This window comes from Ambystoma mexicanum, chromosome 3p (assembly GCF_040938575.1).
Source record: "Ambystoma mexicanum isolate Mex_15411 chromosome 3p, UKY_AmexF1_1, whole genome shotgun sequence".
Classification (NCBI taxonomy): Eukaryota; Metazoa; Chordata; class Amphibia; order Caudata; family Ambystomatidae; genus Ambystoma; species Ambystoma mexicanum.
This window is the reverse complement of record NC_090925.1, coordinates 878,101,640-878,114,210: the sequence shown is the minus strand read 5'-3', so window position 1 is coordinate 878,114,210 and position 12,571 is coordinate 878,101,640. Positions and strand designations below refer to the sequence as shown.

General features: G+C 47.7%; 1 protein-coding gene across 2 annotated transcripts in view; it reads left to right on the top strand.

Annotated features, from left to right (window-relative positions):
* Nucleotides 1-12,571, top strand: part of LOC138581054 (sulfotransferase 1C2-like) — a 371,697-nt gene that overhangs the window by 323,051 nt on the left and 36,075 nt on the right. The window lies entirely within an intron of this gene.

The window sequence follows — 12,571 nt, the reverse complement described above, 5'->3', positions numbered from 1 at the left end:
GTAACTGCAAGTAAATGAAGAACACACCATTCACGAGACAAATATATAACAAGAGTTTATTCTCGCTTTAAGCAGACCCAAGTTCAGCTATGTCTGCGCACAGTCATAGAGAAATTGAGCAATTCACATGGGGGGCAGGCAGCCTTAAAAACACTTCAAATCGAATTTGGTTGCTGAAATAATACATAGTTGACGACCCACGTAGCGTGGGCATTTTCCACTGCAACACATGGTACCTCGCTCTGCGTCACCTCTGTACAATTTACTGTTCTCAGAGCGAGGAAGCTCATTACGTTCTTATCAGGAGATGTTCTTTGTGCTTCATTATCAATGTTTGTCTTAGAAGAAAAGGGCATTTCGCATTTCGGCTCAGTAGTTCAATTAGCTTTTCCTCTCTAGAATGTGCATGGTACATCATGGTGCATTATGTTTTCTAAACGTGAGTCGTGTGATTAGCTTCGGAAAGCAGAAGACAAGAAGGAACATAAACTACACTTTATCTTTGTCTGTCTGTGGCTGCCTGTTCAAGGCTCGAGGTAGTAAATTCCATTAGCTAAGCATTCCTCGCAGAGACACATTTGTCAGCCATTCAGGCTGTGATCATTTTCTGCATGCAGAATGAAAACCCATTAAGGGAGCAAAGAAACCTGAATGGAATCTGAATGGCGCACTTCAATGTGTGCGCCTAGGATAATGGTAATGATAATTATGTGTTATTTATATAGCGCCTTAATCCAAAACACTGAATACCACAAAATAGATGCATTTTCACAAACCTTACTTTTAGCCTAAGCTAAAACATTGAAATCATACATGATATATTATGATAGGTTATTTATAACGCGCTTAATAGCCAAAGGTTTTGAAGGGCGGACCCGGGGATCGAACCTGTGTTGCTCGGTGTCGTCTTGCTTCCAAGGCGAGCACGTTTCCGCTGAGCTATCCTCCCGAGACTATATTGTCAGAATCATATATATTGATAGCCATAAACTGTTTGATTTCCACATCCTGCATGATCAAGGCATTAGTTATAGCAATAGGAGGATAAGGTACAGGTTTCCATTTTTCCAGAGCTCTAGAGCAGCAGTTCCCTAGTATGGAACCTAAGACTGACACACATTGTATGCAACAGAAACAGAACAAGACAACTCCAACGAAAATGGCAAGTGCAGAGAATATCTTCTAACCCCAAGTTCTAAATATATTCCAAGCCCATGTCCTAATGTTCCAATCTCCTTCATCGACATGAATTTCAGAACTTAGTGTATGTAATCTTTTGATAGCTTGGAACACAGTAGGGGAGGAATCAGGTATGTAAATGCAAAACCCTGATCCAACCATTTTGCAAACTCCTCCATGCTCAGCTAACATGACATCTAAACCATTCTATTTTGAAGAGCAACTTATTTAATAGCTCTTTGTTCTAATGTCATATTAAAGATTATATCAGTTGTTTCATTAATGTTTTTCTCTAATACTCTAGCCAATTTACTAATATCTCACAAGTTTATTATTTGTCCCCGAAATGGAATCATGGATTTTGCTACATCCCCTAATATCTAGAGAGCTGTGTCATCATTGATCCACCTTCTAGGGCGATGTTTCAGTATTTCTGCAGTTGATGTTACATAAACTCCTGGCAGCAGTATCCCCAAGTAACATGTTCCCTGCCAATCCTTGGGTAACCATGGATATGCTTGTTTCCCACAAAGTAAATGGGTCCCCCGATGTATATGGGCATTGTCTCGTTTATCAAAGTTGCAGTGTGCATACATTTGTCATATGTATCCATATACTGAGACCCTTCTTTCTTTAAACAAAATGGTACTGTATCAGGATCATGGTTGATGGTGTAGGATGGTGGAGTTGCTTCCCTATTTCCTACTGGTGACATTCTAAATTATACCATTGATTGGTAGGCTCAAGATCTCTTATTTCTATATTTGGTAGAGGCAACATTGGTTGTGCTTTTATTAGCAAAGACAGAGCATCTCAGAGGCAGCAATACTTGTCGATCATACTCGTTGATATTTCTCCCATCAAAGTTACCAGTAGTACTATCATTCCATTTACCAAAGAATAGAGCTCTAAAATTAGCATACCAAGCAGTTGACAATGGGAGTGGATATATGTACCAACCTAAAGCTTTCTCACCATGCTGTGGGAGGTGAGAACATAGCCAGCAATTTGTTCTGTTTAGAATAGCATGTGTAGCATTCATAATACGGATGAGGGTGTTGTTGAGATACCCTTCTCTGTGTTCAAGATTAAGAGGACGAAAAGTATGTGAGTGTATGTAGAGAGGAGACAAGGTAGTGAAGCTGACCGTAGGTGACAGTATGCTGAGTGGATGTGAGCTTTTCAAAAACCATAACACAGGTATCAGTATGAGCATGATAGATGCTACAATAATTATGATTATGCATTTCTCACTTGTGGACCATAGTCCTTTAGACGTGTATTGTCCGGTGGCAATACTTTCCATGTCCTCATTTATACGTACCCCAAACAGTGGCATAGTCTTTCAGTGTCTGTTAAGAAGCCTCACTGAAACAGGCCGTGGGCAGCACCAGACCATGCGGCCAGTCTTGCTTGTAGTCAAATCAATGTATTGTTAGTCTTTTCTTTGCAGCCCCCCTCTGCCTCCAGACAAGCGTTTTTAAGTTTTGCTTCTTTAGGGGAAATAGAGGGAATAACATTGGTTTCGTGTGGGTGCAGTATTCTTACCACACTTTCCTAATTACAAAATGTCATCCTCTAGCTAATTCCGTGGTCGAAGGTTGTACCTAGTCACTCCAGGTACAGAGCGATCCATGAACAAAGTATCAGTATCCGAAGAAAGTGGTGAAAAGGTTGAACGATCAGGTTGCTTGGTCTCAGGACCAGAACCAGGACACGTGCCGTCACTGAAAGGCACACACTTGGTTTCAAGATCTGTGCCCTCTTCCTTCTCCCATTTGTCATAGGGCAAAGCCAAAGGCACTCGTTCCAGATGTGCTGCATGAATTCAGTGTTTCTTCCCGTCCACTTAAACAGCTGTCTGAGTAGCCACAAGCACCAGATAGGGTCCTTTCCAGCGAGCAGCAAGACTGGACTTCTGCTCAGTCTTTCACCAGTACGTAATCACCAGGTCTAATGCTGTGACCAGGTCCCTCATATTTATCAGGCAGTGCAGCACGAACCTGTTGGTGAATCAAACGCAGATTTTGAGTTAACTGGACACAGTAATCAGGCAATAGTGTGTATTCGATATCTGACAATTTCTTAGGCCTGGGTGCGTTCCATACATTAGCAGGTCTCCCCATCACTATGTCATAGGGAGAAAGTCCTGTTTTTGCCTGGGCGGTAGTTCTCATAGATAACAGTGCTAGTGGTAGGGCATCGGGCCATTTCAATTTGCTGTGTGCACACACCTTTGCAAGCTTGTTCTTAAGGATGCCGTTGTGGCGTTCAATTAACCTGGCACTCTGTGGATGCCTTGCGGAATGGAAATGCTTTTTTTTAAAAAACAATTTTTATTGATTTTATTTCAACAACCAACACAAACCAAACTTACAGTGCATGTAATCGTATTTGAATACACATCACATTAAAGGTGTCCACTGTTTCTCCCCATCCCACCCCCCTCCCAAGCCTACTCTCCCTCCTGTTCTGTTTCTTCATCTTGCAGTAGGGATTCCTTTCCTGTTTGATCCTGGTCACTTGCTTTGTCTTGCGTGAGCCCAAATAATTCAGCTATTAGTTGTTTCCAAGCTATCAGGGTCCCAGCCTCTTCATCGCCCCCAACGTTGCTTGCTTCCTGCCATACCGCAGTTTCTGCCTCTGCCTCTTTCTGTAGATCTTTCCACCATACTTCTATTCTTGGTCTATGACATACCTTCCACCCCATGGCGATTCTTCTCTTTTCCAATACATACGCCAGGTCTTTCAATTTACTCACATGCTTGGGTTTTCACGGTCTAGGGAACCCTCCTAGCAAGCAAGTCCACACTGTGTCCACCAGCATTTTGATCCCTTTTTCTTCCATCCTATGTGCTATTTCTCCCCAAAATCTCTCTATTATGGGGCATGACCAGAACATGTGTACCATTCCGGTGTTCTCTTCATCGCATTTGGGGCATGACTTTCGTCCTGCATTTTTAAATTTGGCTATTTTTTGGGGTGTCATGTACGCCCTGTGAGTTATATATAATTGTATCTGTTGTAATCTGGCATTTCTTGACACTTTTTTGTGGTATCCTTGGGCCCGCTACCACATCCCATCACTCATTGGGGCGCCCACTTCCTCTTCCCAATCCTGTCTAAGCTGTACCACTTCCTTCCCCGCTTTGGTCATCATCAGCTCATATATTCTAGATATTTCATGTCCCCCCTCTGCTATGTCGTATATTATGTCTATAGTGGCGTCCGGTTCATCCGCTAGTACTATGTCAGACCATGTCTCCTTAATTCGCTGCACCACCCTATGGTATGTGATATACTGCCCCATTTGTAGCCCTGTATCCTCCACCAGCTCCTCGAAATCCTTTATGCTGCCCTCCTGCCACATATCACCCATTGTTGCTATCCCCACCGGTTCCCATTGCTTCCTAATCGTTAGTCTTAGTTGCTTGTCTTTTCCCACCAGAGCGAGTCATGGGACCTGCGGGGAGCTCGGGGATGGATTCTCCATTATCTGGCATGCTCTGCGCCATATTTCCCACCCGAGTGTCATCATCCTTGGGTGTCCTTCCATATCCGATCTGGGCACCCACATCATTTCATTTAGGAAGAATGGGGCGCATTCCGCTCGGAACAGCCTGGATTCCGAGGTCGGCTCCTGAGAGAGCCATTTAGCTACATATTGTAGCTGACTCGCTACATAATAAATCTCATAGTTTGGTAATTTAATACCCCTTTTTCGTGTGAGATTTGTAGCTTCCAAAAGGCCACCCTGTTCCTTGTCCCATGCCAGTGGAATTCCCTGCATATGCTATTTAGTCTGACAAAGAATTGCCTGGGTATCAAATATGGGATGTTCCCAAAATAGTGCAACAGTCTCGGCAAGACCACCATTTTAAGCATTGCCCCTCATCCCATCATCGCCAAGGGGAGCTTCACCCAGAACTTCATGCTCTTTTCAATATTCTTGAGAGCTTTCTCTGTGTTATGTTGATGCTCTGCTTCCACCGTATGATATATGTCTATTCCCAGGTATCAGAACGAGCTGACCTCCCATGGTATCTGCAGGATGGGTAACTGCTCTAGCGGGGTCCCTTTATACCTGCCCAGTGGAAATGCACAAGACTTTTGGGGGTTCACAGCGATGCCTGAAAGCTTTGCAAATTGTTCTATCACTTCCAGGACATATTGGAGGATTTCTTCAGGGTAGCGTTGATACAACAACATGTCATCTGCGTACAAGGAAATTAAATGCGGTTCCCCTTTTATGGTGATACCTATAATGTAATATTGCTGCCTCAAGTATATCACCAGGGGCTCCAGGGCCAAGATGTACAGCATGGGGCGGGGGGACCACGGGCATCCCTGCCTAGTGCCCCTGCCGAGCTGCCACCTCTCTGATATCTCTGCTCCTGTCTTAACCCTGGCTAGCGGCTCGCTATACAATAGTTTGGCCCACCTGAGATACCCCGGTCCTATTCCATAATTAGTCAGGGCCGCCATCAGCCATGGCCATTTGACCGAGTTAAAGGCCTTTATTGCGTCCAACGAAACTATTGCCATCTCACCCGCATCCCCGTTTGCATATTCAATGACTCGGTGGAGTCGCCTAAGATTGATGGATATATTCCTGTTGGGGACATAGCCTGTCTGGTCGGGGTGTATTCATTTATTAATGACTCTCCTCATCCTATTTGCTAGGACCGCCGTCAATATTTTGCTGTCCTGGTTCAACATCGACAGGGGTCTATAGGAGGCGCACTCACTGCTGGGCTTATTAGGTTTGGGGAGTGGTATGATGATCGCCTCTCTTAGGCACTCTGGTAGCCTTCCGGTTTCGTATGCCTCATTTAGCATCTCTAGAAGGGGGGGGAGTACCTCATTTTTATACATCTTATAAAATTCACTGGGGAGTCCGTCAGACCCCGGGGTCTTGTTAGTGGGTAGTTGCCTCACTACTTCCTCCAATTCCTCTAGAGTTATCGGAGCGTCTAGCTCCTCTCGCTCTTCTACGCTAATTTGCGGCAACCCAATATCCTCCAATGTTTCCCTTATTTCCTTGCTGTTGCTGTCCTCCACATCTCTGTACAAGTTACGGTAATAATCTACGAATTCCTGATCATCCCCCTGTTGAGTGTCTACCATACTCCCATCATCTTTCGCTATCGTCCTGATTGTAGGTCTGGGAGACTATCTTTTGTATAGCCATGCCAGGACTCTCCCTGGTTTGTCTCCCCCTGCATGCTGCCTCTCTATATATTTCTTATAATTGAGGTTACACAACCTTTCCCAGTACACTGCGCATCTCTGTTGCAGCATTAATATTGCTTCATTATCTTCCTTAGTGTCACCTCCCTTTTTCAGTGCTTTTTCTATCTCCTTTTCCGCTTCTTGTAGTTCAGTCAAAATCCCTCCTTGTAGCCTCTTGGACTTAGCTATGGCTATCCCTCTCACTACTAATTTAAAAGCCTCCCAGAGCATACCCACTGTCTCCACGCTTCCAGTATTAATCTCGAAATAGCTTATTATTTCCTCTCTCATGTCCTCCCTAAAAATATCGTCTTTCAGCGCTTCTGCTCGGAGGCGCCATGTCGGTATCTTCGCTCTCGGGGGCTGTATTGCCATATTAGTATCAGCGGCGAGTGGTCTGAGAGGACCCTCGCTTTATATTCTGCCTGCGCTATCTCGATCATTAGTTCGTGTGAGACGAACACGTAGTCCAGCCTAGTGTGCAGGCCATAGTGTGAGTATTGTCTATCCTGTGGATGATGTGACCTCCATGCATCTTCTAACCCAAGATCTGCTAACAGAGACTGCAATATCTTGGCAGCTGGGGTGGGCCTGTCTTCTTTGGTATCAGATATATCTATTTTCGGGTTGAGTACACAATTAGTCTCCTCCCCGAATCACCACCCCTCCTAGGCTCACGCTGAGCTTACCATATAAAGTTCTGAAATATGCCGCTGTATCCTGATTTGTAGCATATGTATTTATAATACAAATTTCCTTATTTTCCACCAACCCCTTAATTAATCCCATCCTCCCGTCTGGCTCGACCGTGGAGTGCAGCAACTGAAACGGGACATGCGGTGCAACCCAAGTAATCACCCCTCTAGCATAGGCTGAATATGACGCGCCCACTACTGTCCCTTTCCACTTCTTTCGGACCACCTCCAGCTTTTCTTGCGTTAGGTGAGTCTGTTGTAGCAAGGCTATGTCTATTTTCTGCCTGCGCAGGTACATCATTACCTTGTTTCGTTTTAAATGGCTATTGAGCCCCCTAACGTCCCAAGTGACTACTTTAAGGTCTCCCATGACTTATTAGGTTCCCACTCTTCCCTCCACAAGTGCAGTCCAAATCTCGTTTTTTCGGGGTGTAGGGTCATACCCCAACTTCCCAACTTTCCCCAAACTTCCCCACCACCCCTCTTCCCTCCCCACCCCAACTCACCCTTCAACCCCCTTCTACCTCTACCCCTACCCAACTTATGCCCAGCTCCATCCCTGGATCTCCGTAACCCCCGTATCTAGCCCTTTTCCAGCTACTGCCGTACTCGTGGCTCAGCAGGGAGATATCGCCCTAGTGGCAGTCCTGCTATTCTACTTCCTGGGGGTAAGGTGTCTCCTTCCGATTACTCCTTTTTTTCAGTCAAGCTAAGCGCGCCTAATGCCACCCTTATTGCATTTTACGCTCTATATTCCAGTCCAACGTGTTCAAGTGTCACATGTTACAGTGTCCCATTACTATCTTTTCCAGCCGCAACCATTGTTAACTGTTCTACTATCTCTGCCTCAGGTCCCCCTACCCACCTTTTATCACAAATGGCTGTTGCGTCACTTATCGTGTTCCTCTCGGCTTTGCTCCACCTCTTGTTCCGGACAGCCCTGTGCATCCAACCATGTCGCTGCATCCTCCAGAGTATCAAAGAAAAGCGCTTTGCCTTTGTGCAGGAGTATGAGTTTTGCAGGGTACAGAAGCATGTATTTTAATCCAGCCGCACTCAGTCTCCTCTTGATCCCCACATAACTGTAGCGCTGTCTCTGTACCTGCATCGTATAGTCAGGGTATGCAGTGATGGTCGCAGATGCCCTTTTTATTGTCCCTCCCTTCCAGAAGAATTCCAAAATCTTTTCCCTATCTCTATAGTTCAGGATCTTGGCTATAATTGCTCTCGGGGGGTTCGGGGTTGTGGTTTCCTCATCAAGGCCCTATGCGCACATTCTATTGCAAACCCTTGGGAGAGCTTGTTGGCTCCTATCTCTTGGATGATCATGTTCTCCACATAGTCTGTGGGGTCTTGGCCTTCTTCTCCCTCCGTCAGGCCAACCACGCGTATGTTGTTGCGTCTCGCTCTTCCCTCGGCTTCCTCAGCCCGATTCTCGAGGTTGGCCACCTGCTGCTTCAATATGTGGACCTCCTTAGCATTATTTGTACTGGTGTCCGTGTTGATTTTCACTGCACTCTCCAGGCCGCTGGTTCTCTCCGCTAGCGCTCGCACATATTGCCTCAGCAGATTGACCTCTATCCCCACCGCATCTATCTTAGTTTCTAGCGCAGTCCTCAAGTCAGCCATATTTATTCCCCATGAGGTTTTCAGTTCCGTGATGGCTGTTAGGATCATCTGGTTCTCATCTGGCGATGCCTCTACTGCAGATGCCGTGGTCATAACTTGCGTAGGGGTAGTGGGGGCTTGCTGTGTCTTAGTAAAAATGTCCAGTGTGGGCACTCACCCTTGGTTTTGCCTCCTCTTACAGACATCTTCGCCCTGTTTCAGCTCCAGGATCCGTTCTGCCAGTTGTGTGCAGGTCTTGCCCTCCCGTAGCTTCCTCCCGTGACAGAGGGCCCTCTATGGTGCCGCCCGTCACGCTGTACCGGTCCTCTCTAGTTCTAGCTTCGTTGCTGGCTCCGAGCCACCTCTCCAAGCATCTATATTGACGCCCTGCACGCCTTCTGTGCCTAGGCGGGGGTCCTATGCTGTTTTGTCTTAAAATCCGGGCCCCACCCTGGGGCTTATGCACTATTTTGCCAGCTGGCGGACTGAGTGCTAGTCGCACCGGGCTTGGGCTCTACAGGGCCTCCTGTGCCTTATCGTGAGATTCCTTCCCTTCCCTTCTCCCTGGCCGTCACCTCTGTATTATTTGTTGCGGGTGGGGTCTCCCACTGTGCTGCACCACTTTCACCGCTGGTTTGTCTCCCATCACGGTGTGGCTCTTTGACTCTTAGGAGGCTTCCGCACCTGTTGTTTAGCTATATTGGGTCTTTATGCTCCTTCCAGAGTCTGTTGCGCCTCTGCAGGGCCTTCCCTCCCGCCGCATTGTACCACTTGTAATATGCTCCCCAATCTGCTGCAGTGCTGCTGGCTCCGTCTCTGGGCCATGGGCTTCCTGTATGTGGCTGTAATCCGTATTGTCGGGCTGTTCAGGGATTGTGTTTTGACATGCCCCTGTACCCAGAGGCTATGGTCCTGGCGGGATCCGTTACAGCCCCACAACTGCCCCAAATGTGTCTTTACTGTGCCACTCCAGGTCTATGGGGGTTGCTTGCTCTCGCTTCACGCTAGTTCTAAGCGTGTCCTCGCCTTTCATCTATCCAACTAGCCAGTGGCCGTGTATGCCATGCTTCTGCTTTACTAGTCTGTCCACAAACTCGCTGCATGTATGGCTTCCTTTATGCTTGCGGCGTGTTTGTTTCTCATATATCACCCATTATTTGTTTATCTTCGCCGTCTAGGAGGGTGCGCGCCGGGTCTTCTATGTGCCTTTTACTATGGTTCACTCGGAGTGTTCACCGTTCCTATTCTGTTAACCCTGACGGGTCCTCTCGCATAGCTTATGCAGTCCTGGGTGCAGCCTCCTCCTCGCCACCATTTTGTTTCTTCATCCGCTGCTACAGTATCACTGATGAGCCCCAGCTGCATTTATCTATCGGCCGCCGCATGTATCCAGCAGGCGCCAGCCTTTGTTCCTCTCAGTTCACGCAGTGCGATGGGGTTCTCAGGTCTCTTGCGTCCTTTCTTACCGCAGTGCGCTGCATATAGATCGCCCAGCGCCTCGGTCTTCGGTACGAGGGTCCGCTCGCCACAGGACACTTATGTATGCTCCTCCATCCGCTATTGTCCGCCAGCCCGACTCAATTACCGCAGGGGTTCACCATGATGTTGTATCGCACCTCGCAGTCGGAGGTTTCTGCACTCGCAATCGCGTGCGGTCCCCTTCAATAGTGCGCTTCTCTGGAGTTGTTCTCGCTCTCCTCGTCGGGCAATGTCCTTTCACTCAGGGGCTCCTGTGTTCGGGTCCCGCTGCCATCTTGAGTGCAGACAGGCGTCTCACGTTCGAAAAACTGCAAATTACCTTAACTTTTGTTCTGCTGCAGCAATAAGCACATGGCAGCTTGCATTAGAATCCGCTATGCTTCATACTGCCATCATTTTCTTTTCTAGTTGGTTTCCAAGGTATATAGGCCTGCGCCCATCCGGATCATTTGTCAGATCTAGGCGCTCAGTAGAAGAGCAGCCTATTCCATGGCTGCCAAGCCATGCCCCGTACAAACTACCGGAATGGAAACGCTTCTTAATATGTAGCCCCTCACATACCTGTAGTTTGATAGCAGCAATAAAATGAGGTCCATTATCGGACCATATTACTGTAGGTAATCCAAATCTAGGAAAGTACTCTTTTAGCATGCCTTTTGCAGTGGACATGGCAGTATTATCCTTTAAAGGGAAAGCCTCAACCCATTTACTGAACGCTCATATCACTACTAACACATACTTGTAATTCTGGCATCGCTCCATCTCAATGAAGTCAAAATGAATCACTTCAAATGGCATGGAAGGAGGTCCAAAACTACCTTTAGGTGCTAGTGTTCCTTTTCTAACGTTGTGTTGTAGACGGATCATACAGTTCTGAACTAGTTGTTCTGCAATTTTGAGAATGTTGTCATTACTCCATACTGGGTCTAGATGTTTACAGATTTCTTTTGCACTAATGTGAGCTGGCCCATGTGCCATAGTAACAACAGCTGTAACATAAGCGTTGGGCAGCATCCACCTCTGTTTCTCATGATCAACCCAACAACCCTCATTATCCAACCCTGCTGGACCAGAACCCCATAGGTCAATCTCCTCGGCTGTGGCTTCGGCCTGAATTTCTTTCATGCTACTAATGCCCTCTTAAATCATCCCAGTTTCAGCAACCCACCTAGCAGAGTCTAACAAATACATTTTTGATTGCGTGTCTGAGGCAGTTTGGCTATTTTGTATGCAAATGCGTTCCCCCTCCCAATATAGTCAGTCGCCCTCTGGTGTGCTGCGCATTTCATTATGGTTAGTTGTTTAGGCAGAGCCAATGCTGATAATAGTTGCATTATCAAAGGACCATGTTGAATTTTAGTACCATAAGATGTTAAAGATCCTCTAAAGGGGGCGTGGCTAACCGCCATGTACGAAGGACGTGTTTGGCGCAGCTCCGCTCGATACGATTATGGATCCGCCGCCAACTACCGCTTAAACTTGACTGCAGCCACTTGAAAACAGAATATAGGTCGTGTGAAAGAGTGTTCCGCCTGTTGACGAAGTTTGGGAGCCTCACGACCCTCTGAGGGCCCGCACCATCGAAAAGAAACGGAACGTCGTACGAGGACAGAAAATGGCGGCCATGATGATGCCCAGCCCGACGCTGTAGCGGAGCCCTGTGACCGACCGGGAGGAACCCGCAAGGGGCCAGCCTTTATGGAACTCGATCTGAAGTGGCAGAGATTGCCTAAGCTGAGACTTGTGCTTCTGTGTCCCGAAGAAGAGCAGCGAGGAGACGGAGGGGGGAGCGCCTGATGCAGCCTTAACTACACCCTCACCGGGCCCTGCTGAGCGGCCCACTGGGGCAGCCCGGCGGGCGGCCGACGCACAACCCCCCCCCACGAAGTATCCCCAGCACGGCGCCATCGGAAACAGACTGTGTAGTGCCTGCCGAGGCCTGACGGACCACGAAGATAGGACATGACCACTAAGGGCGCCCGAAGCAGACACCGCCAAACTACCATGGAGTCCTTCGCGGCCGCTGGAGCGATCGGACCCGCGGAGGCTTCTGCCCCTGTGGAGGTGCCGGGCGCCGCGAGACCCGAGCCAGCCAACTCCCAACTGCTAGAGGCCATCCAGACACTCCAGAAAACCATGGAGGACAAGATTGATGCGGTTGCGATCGACCTGAATTTACTGAGGCAGGATGTGCGCTCTATCACCGGCAGAACGGACGCTCTCGAGATCCAAGTCCGAGACAATACCGATGCCAAAACTCAACTTTTAAAGGATGTAGACATTTTGGCGCAGAAAGTGAAGAACCTAGAGGACAGGGCTGAGGAGGCCGAAGGAAGGGCCCGCAGAAACAACATCAGAATTATCGGCCTGCCCGAGGG